Here is a 13,955-nt window from a genome sequence, read left to right as displayed (position 1 = left end):
TCCCCCTCGTTCTCCATCCACCTCCGAGCGCCATCGCCGTCGCCCTCCGTCGTTGTTGCGGCCAACGGCGGCCCCACGCCCGCTGACTCTATCGGTGAGCTCCGCCGAGGTCGACTCCATCGTCTGGTGCCCTCAGGTGGAGCTGGGAAGCACCGCTGACGTTGCACGACCTCGCCCCCTTCCGCCTCTGTCGCCGGCGAGATCCCTCGATTTCGGCTACCCCTGCAGCTACTAACCCGTCAACGGCCTGTCTTGCACCGCACGGTGAGCTCCCCTGCTTCCCCTCCTTCTCCTTTTGCTCGCACGCACCGCCCAACCGAGCTCCTGCTGTTGCCGTGCTTCGGTCGCCGCAGATGAGCTCGCCGCCGTAGCTTTCCTCGTGGTCATGGCCGTCCGAACACACCGTTCTGCTCGGGGCACCCCAATGGTGCGGCTGATGCTTTAGATTGCTCGCACGCGCGCTAGGTCATTGATTCCGCCGAGCCACCGTAGGTCACCGCCGCTGACGACGTTGCAGCTCCCTGCTCCGGCCATCTCCGGTTGGTCCAGAGGCACCACTCGATGCGCGGCAGCCTCAGCTTTCGAACGAAAGTAGAACCACGCGTTTTGGTGCACCAGGGCGAAAACCCGAGCTGCTCCAGCGTTCGGCAGCCGCGTTTTGGCTCGCCGGAGCCATCTCCGGCGCGTCTCCGGCCGACGCCGACGTGGCATAGTGGGCCCTGCCCTTAGGTCGCTGGCCAGTGGGCCCGGGTGGCCCAGTTGACCGGGTTGACCCAGTCAACTACTGACTGGGCTGCCTAGTGAGGCTGACATGTGGGACCCACTTGTTTAAAACGTTTTATACATAAATAAATCTATTAATTAGTTTTAATTGTTAGTTAGTCGCTGAAACCAGGGGCCCACCCCTCTAATTAGCCTGTTAAATTAGTTTAATCCACTGTTAAGCTAATAGAGGCTGACATGTGGGTCCGAGTGGCCCCACTGGTCAGGTTTGACCTGGTCAGCCGCTCTTTTGACTGCTGATGTCATCAACATTTCATGCTGACATCATATTCCATTTCTGTTAATTTAATTAATTCCAGAAAATGTTTAAATCTTCAGAAAATCATAGAAATTAATCCGTAACTCGGATGAAAATGTTTTCTACATGAAAGTTGCTCAGAAAAATCCAACGAATCCAAATACGCGGTCCTTTCATATGTCACATGCCCCTAGCATGCTGAACATGGAACCGTTCCCCCTCTTCCACCTGTCCAGAATTCGTCTAACACCAGGGATTCATCCTCGGATGTTTATCCCCTCCGTCTGCAACATGTAGTACTACGTTAGGACAAACCTAGCTCTGCCTATCGTCATGTAATGCTTAGTGATGCATATGTTTGCTCTGTATTTACTGTTTCTTCCCCCTCTTCTCTCTGGTAGACCCCGAGACTGATGCCGCCCCTGTGATCGACTACGTCTCTGACGAGCCTTCTTCCTTTTCAACAGAGCTTCCAGGCAAGCAAACCCTCCTTGAGCATCCCGATATTGCCCATTTCTTTCCCTCTCATGCTTGCATTATAACTGCTACTGCTTTATGTATGATCCTACTCTGATGCATAGCTTGTTTTTATTACCCGCTTTGATACCTTACCTGCTTATCCTAAACTGCTTAGTATAGGTTGGTTAGAGATCCATCAATGACCCACCTTGTCCCAGATGCCTCGCTTTATGTTCGATGACTCGATCAACGTGATCGACGTCCAAGCCCCGACACAACACATCACCCTCCCCTAGTTGTATGACTCTACAGAGTTACCATTGAGTGCCGAGTGTGGAACCTCTTACATCACTCCTGATGAGATCTCTGTAGTGTAGCTATACGGTCGAGGTCATCGAGGGTGATTTCCTCCTTAACCACTTACGTTATGGCTCTGTCGTGCAACCCCTCAAGTGTGAACCTAGAGGGTGGATCCTCTTACATTCACCTTGATGATAACATCGAGTGGAATTCACCGGGGGTGATTGTTGGGGAACGTAGCAAAAATTCAAAATTTTCTACGCATCACCAAGATCAATCTATGGAGTAATCTAGCAATGAGGGGAAGGAGAGTGCATCTACATACCCTTGTAGATCGCTAAGCGGAAGCGTTCAAGTGAACGGGGTTGATGGAGTCATACTCGTCGTGATCCAAATCACCGATGATCCCAGTGCCGAACGGACGGCACCTCCGTGTTCAACACACGTACAGCCCGATGACGTCTCCTACGCCTTGATCCAGCAAGGGGAGAAGGAGAGGTTGGGGAAGACTCCATCCAGCAGCAGCACGACGGCATGGTGGTGGTGGAGGAGCACAGGACTCCAGCAGGGCATCGCCAAGCACTACGAGAGACGAGGAGGGAGAGGGGTAGGACTGCGCCAACAGGGAGAGCAAATCACCTGTGTTGGGCAGCCCCATACCTCAAATATATATAGGGGGAGGGGAGGGGCTGCTCCCCCACCTAGGGTTCCCTCCCTAGGGGTGGCGGCAGCCCCCAGATCCCATCTGGGAGGCGGCCAAGGGGAGAGAGAGGGGGGCGCACCTAGGGTGGGCCTTAGGGCCCATCTGCGCCCAGGGTTTGCCCCCTCTCCTCTTGATGACGCCTTGGGCCTTGGTAGGAGGCGCCCCAGCCCACCTAGGGGCTGGTCCCTTCCCACTATTGGCCCATGTAGGCCTCCGGGGCTGGTGGCCCCACCTGGTGGACCCCCGGACCCCTCCGGTGGTCCCGGTACACTACTGGTGATGCCCGGAACACTTCCGGTGGCCAAAACCATACTTCCTATATATCAATCTTTACCTCCGGACCATTCCGGAACTCCTCGTGACGTCCGGGAGACTCCGAACAACATTCGGTAACCGCGTACATACTTTCCCTATAACCCTAGCGTCATCGAACCTTAAGTGTGTAGACCCTGCGGGTTCGGGAGACGTGCAGACATGACCGAGATGACTCTCCGGTTAATAACCAACAACGGGATCTGGATACCCATGTTGGCTCCCACATGTTCCACGATGATCTCATCGGATGAACCACGATGTCGAGGATTCAATCAATCCCGTATTCAATTCCCTTTGTCTATCGGTACGATACTTGCCCGAGATTCGATCGTCGGTATCTCGATACCTTGTTCAATCTCGTTACCGGCAAGTCTCTTTACTCGTTCCGTAACACATCATCCCATGATCAACTCCTTGGTCACATTGTGCACATTATGATGATGTCCTACCGAGTGGGCCCAGAGATACCTCTCTGTTTACACGGAGTGACAAATCCCAGTCTCGATTCGTGCCAACCCAACAGACACTTTCAGAGATACCTGTAGTGTACCTTTATAGCCACCCAGTTACGTTGTGATGTTTGTCACACCCAAAGCACTCCTACGGTATCCGGGAGTTGCACAATCTCATGGTCTAAGGAAATGATACTTGACATTAGAAAAGCTTTAGCATACGAACTACACGATCTTTGTGCTAGGCTTAGGATTGGGTCTTGTCCATCACATCATTCTCCTAATGATGTGATCCCATTATCAACGACATCCAATGTCCATGGTCAGGAAACCGTAACCATCTATTGATCAACGAGCTAGTCAACTAGAGGCTTACTAGGGACATGGTGTTGTCTATGTATCCACACATGTATCTGAGTTTCCTATCAATACAATTCTAGCATGGATAATAAACGATTATCATGAACAAGGAAATATAATAATATCCAATTTATTATTGCCTCTAGGGCATATTTCCAACAGTCTCCTACTTGCACTAGAGTCAATAATCTAGTTCACATCACCATGTGATTAACACTCACAGGTCACATCGCCATGTGACCAACATCCAAGAGTCTACTAGACTCAATGATCTAGTTCACATCACTATGTGATAAACACTCAAAGAGTTCTGGGTTTGATCATGTTATGCTTGTGAGAGAGGTTGTAGTCAACGGGTCTTGCCATATTCAGATCCCTATGTATTTCGCAAAACTTTATATCGTAGATGTTGCTACCACGTTCCACTTGGAGCTATTCCAAATTATTGCTTCATTATACGTATCCGGTATCTCTACTCAGAGCTATCCGGATAGGTGTTAAGCTTGCATCGACGTAACTCTTTATGTCGAACTCTTTATCACCTCCATAACCGAGAAACATTTCCTTATTCCTCTAAGGACAATCTTGACCGCTATCTGGTGGTCCAGTCCTAGATCACCTTTGTACCCTCTTGCCAGACATGTGGCAAGGCACACATCAGGTGCGGTACTCAGCATGGCATGCCGTATAGAGCCTATGACAAAAGCATAGGGGACGACCTTCGTCCTTCCTCTTTCTTCTGCCGTGGTCAAGCTTTGAGTCTTACTCAACTTCACACCTTACAACTCAGGTAAGAACCCCTTCTTTGACTGATCTATTTTGAACTCCTTCAAAAACATGTCAAGGTGTGCATTCTTTGAAAGCACCATCAGGTGTCTTGATCTATCTCTATAGATCTTGATGCCCAATATGTAAGCAGCTTTATCCAGGTTTTCCTTTGAAAAACACTCTTCAAACAACCGTTTATGCTTTCCAGAAATTCTACATTATTTCATATCAACAATATGTCATCCACATATACTTATCAAAAATGTTGTAGTGCTCCCACTCACTTTCTTGTAAATACAAGTTTCTAACAAACATTGTATAAACCTAAAAGCTTTAATCACTCCATCAAAAACATATATTCCGATTCCGAGATGCTTGCTCTAGTCCATAGAAGGATTGCTGGAGCCAGCATACCTTTTAGCATCCTTAGGATCGACAAAACCTTTTATTGTATCACATACAACTTTTCTTATGAAAACTGGTAAGAAAACTTGTTTTGACATCCATCTGTAAGATTTCATAATCGAAAAATACAGCTAATGCTAACATGATTCTGACGGACTTAAGCATCGCTACGGGTGAGAAATTCTCATCGTAGTCAACTCCTTGAACTTGTGAAAAGACACTTTCCCACAAGTCGAGCTTCATAGACGGTAACATTACCGCCTACGTCCGTCTTCTTCTTAAAGATCCATTTATCTCAATGGCTTGCTGACCATCGGGCAATTCCACCAAAGTCCATACTTTGTTCTGATATATGGATCCTATCTCGGATTTCATGGCTTCTAACCATTTGTCAGAATACGGGCCCACCATCGCTTCTCCATAGTTCTTAGGTTCATTGTTGTCTAACAACATGATATCTAAGACAGGATTACCGTACCACTCAGGAGTAGTACATATCCTTGTCGACCTACGAGGTTCGATAGCAACTTGATCCGAAGCTTCATGATCACTATCATTAACTTCCTATTCAACAGATGTGGGCGCCACAGAAAACATCTTTCTGTGTTGCATCACTTTCTATTGAAATAAAGGTTCGACAACCTCATCAAGTTCTATCTTCCTCCCACTCAATTCTTTCGAGAGAAACTCCTTCTCGAGAAAGGACCCGTTCTTAGCGACAAACAATTTGCCCTCGGATCTGAGATAGAAGGTATACCCAACTGTCACCTTTGGGTACTCTATGAAGATGTGTTTGTCCGCTTTGGGTTCGAGCTTCTCCGACTGAAGCCTTAAGCATCGCAGCCCCAAACATTAAGAAACGACAACTTTGGTTTCTTGCCAAACCAATGTTCATATGACGTTGTCTTAACGGACTTAGATGGTGTCCTATCTAAAGTGAATGCATCTGTCTCTAACGCATAACCTCAAAATTAAAACGGTAGATTGGTAAGAGACATCATAGATCGCACCATATCTCATAGGGTTCGATTACGACGTCCGGACACACCATTACCTTGTGGTGTTCCAGGTGGCTTCAACTGTGAAACAATTCCACAATGTCTTAAGTGTTTGCCAAACTCATAACTCAGAAAATCCCCTTTTGATCAGATCGTAGGAACATGATCTTATTGTTATGATGATTCTTAACTTCACTCTGAAATCGCTTGAACTTTTCAAACGTTTCAGACTTGTGCTTCATTAAGTAGATATACCTATATCTACCCAAATCGTCAGTGAAGGCGAGAAAATAGCGATATCCACCGCATGCTTCAATTCTCATTGGATCACACGCATCGGCATGCATGATTTCCAACAAGTCACTTGCTCGTTTCATTGTACCTGAAAACGGGGTCGTAGTCATCCTGCCCATGAGGCATGGCTCGCATGTGTCAAGTGATTCAAAATCAAGTGACTCCAAACATCCATCGACATGGAGTTTCTTCATGCATCTTACGCCAATATGACCTAAGTGGTAGTGCCACGAGAAAGTGGTACTATCATTATTAACTCTACATCTTTTGGCGTGAACATGTGTATTACCACGACCGAGATTCAATGAACCATTCACATAGGGTGCATGACCATTAAAGGTATCATTCATGTAAACAGAATAACCATTATTCTCCAACTTAAATGAATGACCGTATTGCACTGAACATGATCTAATCATATTCATGCTCAACGTAGACACTTGATAACATTTATCTAGGTTCAACACTAATCCCGAAGGTAGATGGAGCGTGCGATGGTGATCTCATCAACTTTGGAAACACTTCCAACACACATCGTCACCTCGCCCTTAGCCAGTCTCCGCTTAGTCCGTAGCTTTTGCTTCAAGTCACCAATAATAGTAACTGAACCGGTATCCAATACCCAGGTGCTACCAGGAGTACTAGTGAGGTACACATTAATAACACGTATATACTTTGTTGAAGTTTCCAGCCTTCTTATCTACCATGCATTTGGGGTAATTCCGCTACCAGTGACCGTTCCCCTTACAATAGAAGCACTCAGTCTCGGGTTTGGGTTCAACCTTGGGTTCCTTCACTGGAGCGGCAACTGGTTTGCCATCCATGAAGTTTCCCTTCTAGCCCTTGCCCTTCTTGAAACCAGTGGTCTTTGTTAAACCATCAACACTTGATGCTCCTTCTTGATTTCTACCTTTTTGCGGTCTTAAGCACCGCGAACAGCTCCGGGATCAACTCCATCCCTTGCATGTCATAGTTCATCACGAAGATCTAGTAGCTTAGTGATAGTGGCTAGAGAACTCTATCAATCACTATCTTATCTGGAAGTTTAACTCCCACTTGATTTAAGTGATTGCAGCACCCATACATTCTGAGCACATGCTCACTAGCTGAGCTATTCTCCTCCATCTTGTTGGCAAAAGAACTTGTCAGAGGTCTCACACCTCTCAACACGGGCATGAGCCTGAAATCCCAATTTCAGCTCTTGGAACATCTCATATGTTCTATGGCGTTCAAAATGTCATTGGAATCCCGATTCTAAGCCGTAAAGTATGGTGCACTAAACTATCAAGTAGTCATCAGGATGTGTCTGTCAGGTGTTCACAACATCCACAGACGACATTGTAGGGGTTTGCACATCGAGCGGTGCATCAAAGACGTAAGTCTTCTGTGCAGCAGTGAGGACACTCCTCGGACTACGGACCTAGTCCGCATCATTGCTTACAATATCTTTCAACTTAATCTTTCTCTAGGAACGTATTGAAACAGGGAGCTACAACGTGAGCTATTTATCTACAACATATTTGCAAAGACAATTTAGACTATGTTCATGATAATTGAGTTCATCTAATCAAATTATTTAATGAACTCACACTCAGATAGACATCCCTCTAGTCATCTAAGTGAAACATGATCCGAGTCAACTAGGCCGTGTCCGATCATCACGTGAGACGGACTAGTCAACATCGGTGAACATCTTCATGTTGATCGTATCTTCTATACGACTCATGCTCGACCTTTCGGTCTTCCGTGTTCCGAGGCCATGTCTGTACATGCTAGGCTCGTCAAGTCAACCTAAGTGTTTCGCATGTGTCCCGAGGCCATGTCTGTACATGCTAGGCTCGTCAACACCCGTTGTATTCAAACGTTAGAATCTATCACACCCGATCATCACGTGGTGCTTCGAAACAACGAACCTTCGCAACGGTGCACAGTTAGGGGGAACACTTTATTGAAATTATTACGAGGGATCATCTTATTTAAGCTACCGTCGTTCTAAGCAAATAAGATGTAAAACATGATAAACATCACATGCAATCAAATAGTGACATGATATGGCCAATATCATTTGCTCCTTTTGATCTCCATCTTTGGGGCTCCATGATCATCGTTGTCACCGGCATGACACCATGATCTCCATCATCATGATCTCCATCATCGTGTCTTCTTGAAGTTGTCTCGCCATCTATTACTTCTACTACTATGGCTAACGCTTTAGCAATAAAGTAAAGTAATTACATGACGTTTATGTTGACACGCAGGTCATAAATAAATTAAGACAACTCCTATGGCTCCTGCCGGTTGTTATACTCATCGACATGCAAGTCGTGATTCCTATTACAAGAACATGATCAATCTCATACATCACATATATCATTCATCACATCATTTTGGCCATATCACATCACAAGGCATATGCTGCAAAAACAATTTAGACGTCCTCTAATTGTTGTTGTAAGTTTTTACGTGGCTCTATAGGTTTCTAGCAAGAACGTTTCTTACCTACGTGAAAAACCACAACGTGATATGACAATTTCTATTTACCCTTCATAAGGACCCTTTTCATCGAATTCGATCCGACTAAAGTGGGAGAGACAGACACCCGCTAGCCACCTTATGCAACTAGTGCATGTCAGTCGGTGGAACCAGTCTCACGTAAGAGTACGTGTAAGGTCGGTCCGGGCCGCTTCATCCCACGATGCCGCCGAATCAAGATAAGACTAGTAACGGCAAGTAAATTGACAAAATCGACGCCCACAACTGCTTTGTGTTCTACTCGTGCATAGAAACTACGCATAGACCTAGCTCATGATGCCACTGTTGGGGAACGTAGCAGAAATTCAAATTTTTCTACGCATCACCAAGATCAATCTATGGAGTAATCTAGCAACGAGGGGAAGGAGAGTGCATCTACATACCCTTGTAGATCGCTAAGCGGAAGCGTTCAAGTGAACGGGGTTGATGGAGTCGTACTCGTCGTGATCCAATCACCGATGATCCCAGTGCCGAACGGACGGCACCTCCGTGTTCAACACACGTACAGCCCGATGACGTCTCCTACGCCTTGATCCAGCAAGGGGAGAAGGAGAGGTTAGGGAAGACTCCATCCAGCAGCAGCACGACGGCGTGGTGGTGGTGAAGGAGCACGGGACTCCAGCAGGGCTTCGCCAAGCACTACGAGAGACGAGGAGGGAGAGGGGTAGGGCTGCGCCAACAAGGAGAGCAAATCACCTGTGTTGGGCAGCCCCATACCTCAAATATATATAGGGGGAGGGGAGGGGCTGCGCCCCCACCTAGGGTTCCCTCCCTAGGGGTGGAGGCAGCCCCCAGATCCCATCTGGGAGGCGGCCAAGGGGAGAGAGAGGGGGGCGCACCTAGGGTGGGCCTTAGGGCCCATCTGCGCCTAGGGTTTGCCCCTCTCCTCTTGAGGACGCCTTGGGCCTTGGTGGGAGGCGCCCCAGCCCACCTAGGGGCTGGTCCCTTCCCACTATTGGCCCATGTAGGCCTCCGGGGCTGGTGGCCCCACCTGGTGGGCCCCCGGACCCCTCCGGTGGTCCCGGTACACTACCGGTGATGCCCGGAACACTTCCGGTGGCCAAAACCATACTTCCTATATATCAATCTTTACCTCCGGACCATTCCGGAACTCCTCGTGATGTCCGGGATCTCATCCAGGACTCCGAACAACATTCGGTAACCACGTACATACTTTCCCTATAACCCTAGCGTCATCGAACCTTAAGTGTGTAGACCCTACGGGTTCGGGAGACATGCAGACATGACCGAGATGACTCTCCGGTCAATAACCAACAGCGGGATCTAGATACCCATGTTGGCTCCCACATGTTCCACGATGATCTCATCGGATGAACCACGATATCGAGGATTCAATCAATCCCGTATTCAATTCCCTTTGTCTATCGGTACGATACTTGCCCGAGATTCGATCGTCTGTATCCCGATACCTTGTTCAATCTCGTTACCGGCAAGTCTCTTTACTCGTTCCGTAACACATCATCCCATGATCAACTCCTTAGTCACATTGTGCACATTATGATGATGTCCTACCGAGTGGGCCCAGAGATACCTCTCCGTTTACACGGAGTGACAAATCCCAGTCTCGATTCGTGCCAACCCAACAGACACTTTCGGAGATACCTGTAGTGTACCTTTATAGCCACCCAGTTACGTTGTGACATTTGGCACACCCAAAGCACTCCTACGGTATCCGGGAGTTGCACAATCTCATGGTCTAAGGAAATGATACTTGACATTAGAAAAGCTTTAGCATACAAACTACACGATCTTTGTGCTAGGCTTAGGATTGGGTCTTGTCCATCACATCATTCTCCTAATGATGTGATCCCGTTATCAACGACATCCAATGTCCATGGTCAGGAAACCGTAACCATCTATTGATCAACGAGCTAGTCAACTAGAGGCTTACTAGGGACATGGTGTTGTCTATGTATCCACACATGTATCTGAGTTTCCTATCAATACAATTCTAGCATGGATAATAAACGATTATCATGAACAAGGAAATACAATAATATCCAATTTATTATTGCCTCTAGGGCATATTTCCAACAGTGATTCCTCGGGTTTTGTCCCCTTGGTGCTAGACACACAGTTACTATGGTTACTATGACTTTACACTGAGCCATGTTACTAAAGATGGGTCGGCCCTGAGGGGTACCCGCGCGAGCTTAATAGCGAGTGATGTGGAGTCGGGTTGACCTGGAAGGTGCCCGCGAGATACTTACGAGGCGTGGTCGGGCATTCTTAGCCCTTGCCGCAAGTACTAGAGACGGGGCGATGGGGTCACATCTTTCATGAGTCTTTGCTCGTGACCGCACTGCCAACGCTATAACGGTTTGGATATTTGATCCGAGGGGCCTCTGGCCTGATAGCACTAACCATCACATGGGCATTGTATGGGCGTTCTGCATCGTATGCATCAGCCAAAGCTTATTAGACGTCAGCTACTAAGCGGCGCGCGCCGGGTTGGACTGGTAAGCTCCTACCTTTTTAAGGAGGTAGCTAGGTCTGCTCACCGGCCGCCCACGCAACGTGCAGGAGTTCCCGGGGTGATGGCCCAAGACCCCTGTGGGCATAGGTTTAGTCCAGCATGCTGGCCTCTCTATTAAGCCTAGGTCGGGTTGCGGCGTAATGTTTGGCCGAGGTCGGGCATGACCCAGGAAAGTGTGTCCAACCGGAGTTAATCAAGCATGGTGGGTAAGTTGGTGCACCCCTGCAGGGAAGAAAACATCTATCGATAGCCCATCCTACGGTAACGGACACTTGGAGTTGTATCCCGATCGATACAACTAGAACTGGATACTTGAGATGAGAAATGGATATGAGAAATGGATAGTATGGCTCTCGGATTGCTTTCTCGCAGGGAGTCGAGAAAGGATCTCTGGCCGAGGTTGATAACACTACTACTTTACATTATGTTGATCTGTACTCTTCTATATGCTGCAAGATGCTTGAAGATGCTTGAAGATGCTAGTCTTCGATAGGCTAGGCTTTCCCCTTCTCTTCTGGCATTCTGCAGTTTAGTCCACAGATACAGCCCATTTCCTTTGATACAGATGCATACTTAGTTTAGATCTGATGTAAGTCTTGCGAGTACTTTGATGAGTACTCACGGTTCCTTTGCTACCTCTTTTTCTCCCATACCCGATTATTGCGACCAGATGATGGATCCCAGGAGTCAAACGACGCCACTGATGACGACTACTACCCCGAGGGTGCCTACTACTACGTGAAGACCACCGACAACTAGGAGTAGTTAGGAGGCTCCCAGGCAGGAGGCCTTGCCTTTTCGATCGATGTTGTTTTTGTGCTAGCCTTCTTAAGGAAAACTTGTTTAACTCATGTCTGTACTCAGATATTGTTGCTTCCGTTGACTCTTGTGTATTCGACCTTATGTATTCGATCCCTCGAGGCCCCTGGCTTGTAATATAAAGCTTGTATTATTTTAATTTGTGTCTAGAGTTGTGTTGTGATATCTTCCCGTGAGTCCTTGATCTTGATCGTACACATTTGCGTGTATGATTAGTGTACGATTGAATCGGCGGCGTCACAGGTTGGTATCAGAGCCGACTGCCTGTAGGTAGCCCCCTTTTCCAACTGCTTGGTCGAAGTCGAGTCTAGTCACTACAAAAAACTTTTACTAACATGGCTGTGTGGCCTACGGGCCCACGTCACCATTGGGTGGTATTAGGATCTTTTACTCCTCGTCTATAATCTGGGACTCTGATCTCTCTTCCATTCGGGTTAAATTTTTACTAACTTGACATTAGGTTCTCGTAACCACTTCATCCCGGAGAGCCCCTTCACCACAGATGACCGACTGTTTCATCAGAAGACTCGGAAGATACTCCTCGATGAGTCCCGAGACCCTGTGCCCACTTCTTTGCAGTTCCCTACCACCGATATATCCTCATGGATAACTACATACACTTGCCATTCATAAAATCATTCCTTGTTGATCTTGTTATTACAAGATGCCCTGAACTGCTCTCCTTTTCCCGAGAATCCTTTGAGCTTACTGCCTTGCAGTTCCTTGTCACCTGAATACCCCCACGGATAACTTTGTGCACCTATTGAGTATCCGCTCATCCTCAGTTGATTCATGTACTTCAACAAAGTATTTGCAATACCATTTGTTCTTGTGAAGATCCTCAACAGCCTATTGTTCTTGAATTTCTTACTTGCTTGCATTATGGTTAAAACCATAAGTCTAGTAATCTTATTGTCAGCCTTTGTCATTATCATTTTGAGTCCGTTGATACAATATGTTGCGAATGCTCGCAATCCTCAATCAGATCCTAGAATTCATCCTTCCGGCTCAGACGCCATTTTAACATGAGCTGGATCTCGACCAATCAAATCGCCATCGATTGTACCACTAAGGCTATTCTACCTATCCATCCCTAATCAGAGCATTGCTTCTGATCCCCTGTCTTGGAATTCTTAATTCCTTTGCAATTGAGCTTTGAGTTAGTCAGTTGTTTCTATAATCCGATCTCCTTGCATTCTTTCTTCCTCTGGTTGAGTACTGATGCTCACATCAGATCCCTTGTGGACCACCAGACCCCCTTTTTCGGATTTTATCTGACAACGTCCTTCATATTCAATAAGCTTGTGAGCCTTTCCTCGAATACATAATGCTTTTGGTAACTTGTATCCTCCGCTTTCTCAAGCATTCTCTACTACCGAGCTTGTGTTATTTATTCTTGAAAGTTATGATATATGTTCCTAAGATGCCCCGATGGGTTGAACCTATGCCTTCCCTAATCTGTGTGAACTCAAAAGTTATGTGGGTTATACTCTACTGGCTTTTCGTCAGATAAAATTTCAATACTACAGCTTCATTAAGAGAGAGAAGTAAAATGAAAGGTTATGCATTGTAGAAGTGGGAGTCGACCCTGAACCTTTGGGTTCATGCCCACAGACACGGTGTGAAACTTATCATGAAAGCCTCTTGCAAGGATATTTAATCCTTTGAATAATTCTTCCGGTATCGTGAATTGGATCCCTTGTAGTTATGGTCCCGACCATATTTCCTCCTTGATCCCATTTACTGGGTAAGTTAAAATTTCTTATCCTCTGCAAATCATTCCCCCCGTCCAACCTCTACTCTGATTTACCTTCTGACATTACACTTAGTACTTGATACGGGGAAGCTTTATACCCCATCACATCATTCCTAGCCTGATCGACTATATTTTTATCATGTCAACTTTTAACTGTGCTACCTGGTCCTTATGCTCGGAGCAACTTCCGACGATGAGCTAAGCTTACGTCAATCTTCCTCATCTTATCATTTCGCCTTGAACAACAAGCTTAATTTCGAGTTTGTGTCGTATCGA

This window comes from Triticum urartu, chromosome 7 (assembly GCF_003073215.2).
Source record: "Triticum urartu cultivar G1812 chromosome 7, Tu2.1, whole genome shotgun sequence".
Classification (NCBI taxonomy): Eukaryota; Viridiplantae; Streptophyta; class Magnoliopsida; order Poales; family Poaceae; genus Triticum; species Triticum urartu.
The sequence above is the reverse complement of the archived record's forward strand: the minus strand, read 5'-3'. Positions refer to the sequence as shown.